This window comes from Frankliniella occidentalis, unplaced genomic scaffold (genome assembly GCF_000697945.3).
Source record: "Frankliniella occidentalis isolate FOCC.00 unplaced genomic scaffold, Focc_3.1 Scaffold307, whole genome shotgun sequence".
In the NCBI taxonomy this organism is placed as follows: domain Eukaryota; kingdom Metazoa; phylum Arthropoda; class Insecta; order Thysanoptera; family Thripidae; genus Frankliniella; species Frankliniella occidentalis.
Genome location: NW_026267432.1, coordinates 3,943 through 5,994, shown reverse-complemented (window position 1 = coordinate 5,994; position 2,052 = coordinate 3,943).

The following is a 2,052-nucleotide window of genomic DNA, read 5'->3' as shown; positions in this document are numbered from 1 at the left end:
CAGGGTTGCCACAATAATGGAAAAGTGAAATTCCCTGACATTTCCCTGACTTTTCCCTGACAATTCCGTAAATTTCCCTGACAAGATTAGCAGTCAGAATCAGGGTGTCGAGCAGCGCCGACTGAAAATAAAATTCCTCGACTTTTCCGGTATTCCCAGAGCAAATTCACGAGTATTTGTAGCACTTTCAGATGAATTTTTTTCCTAACATTAGAGAGGTAGAATCGAATGATAGATAAAAAAAATTATCAAATGGCTAAATACTCAGGTTGACAGGAGTATGACTGAGCCTAACAGAGGTATTCCCCATAGAAAATCGCGAGCGAAGCGAGCGAGAATATTTTTGATATGTATAATGATATAAAGAGCGGTTTTTAGAGGGATTAAGCTCTGTTTGGTAGACCCTTTTGACACCGTTTCGATTTACCTTGCGGTGTCGTCAGCTGGGGTTGCTCCGGTGTCCACACTTGAGATTACCTACTCACACTCACCCACCAGACCCACCTGAATAGGCGTCTTCGGTCTTTCGCTAACGCTTTGAGATTAATAGGGAAGGTAACAGTCTTAGAAAAGTGCGAGCGGAGCGAGCTTTTTTGTATTGTTTTTTGGTATTTTACGTCAAAAAGGAGTGGTTTTGAGCGGGATAATGATAACTTAATATATCCTTTCGGCGCAGTTTCCATTTAATCCCGGTAGAAAAACAAGGCACTTTGGAATTTTTAGAGATTTCCCGAGGTGATTATTACAAGATTCCGAGATATTCTCCGATTCTTTTCGGGTCAATTTAAATTCTCGTATAATTCCGGTATTCCCAGAGTCGCTCGACACCCTGCAGATGGCAATAAGCAAGGAGGGAATTTTGCCAACACATTGCCGAGTACCCAAAATAACGCTGCCGGCCGTTTTTCCCTGACACAGCGCTCAATTCCCTGACATTTCCCTGACTTCCCTGACACATTTTGTTTTCCCTGACATTTCCCTGACTTCCCTGACTTCCCTCACTTGTGGCAGCCCTGGTTTTAAATTGAAATTAGAAAGCACAACATTTAGCTAGCAAAGTAAATGGGGGCAAAGGCAAATACCTACTTCCAAAATAACAAATAAATCTTACTCCCGTGCCCAGGAGTACTCAAATTTCTCCTTGGGAAGAGGGACGTCATGTGGCAGCTGATGAGACAGCAGTATCAGCGCTCTCAAAATATCTGCAAAGTCATGAGATGCATTTGCTTCATTGGCTGAGCGATTAGCGAAGCCCATTACTCCACTGACCGAAAAAGTTTCATTCTGTTTGTTTGTTTGTGTGTTTGTCTGTCTGTCCGCACGATAACTCGAGAACGAATTGAGCTAGCGACCTGAAATTTTCAGGGTCGTTTTGTTTCATAAAAAGACAGATCGAGTTCGAAGATGAGCATTCTAGCTCAAAAATTGGCTTTAAAAAAAATCAAAAACTACAGGTCGCCAAATGTATTTTTATCAAATATTTTTTTATGGGTTGGTAAAGGGTAAACCGTCAAAGTAGAACCCTCTATCTTGTACCGTTTAGGTGCTAGGGGGCATTTCTTGACAAAAATGAGGTGAAAATGATCAAATGGTCGATTAAATCGTTAAAAAGACTTCATTTCGAAAAATTGTATATACACTCCTATTACCCCGTCTCGGGTGTCAGCGCCGCAGGCCTAGCTATATGCGCGCCAGGCGCGTCGCAGCGTAACAGTCTTTCGTGAGATATCGCGAAGCCTGTTACGCGAGACGTGGTCTGGCGTACATATAGCTAGTTGGCTGAACGATTAGCGAGGCCCATTACTCCACCGACCGGAAAAGTGTCATTCTGTTTGTCTGTTTGTTTGTCTGTCTGTCCGCACGATAACTCGAGAAAGAATTGAGAGAGCGATCTGGGTTTTTTAAGGTCGTTTTGTATCACAAAAAGACAGATCGAGTTCGAAGATGAGCATTCTAGCTCAAAAATTGACTTTTAAAAAAATCGAAAACCGCAGGTTGCAAAATGTATTTTTATCAAAAAAAAAATTTATGGCTTCCTAAGGGGTAGCTCGT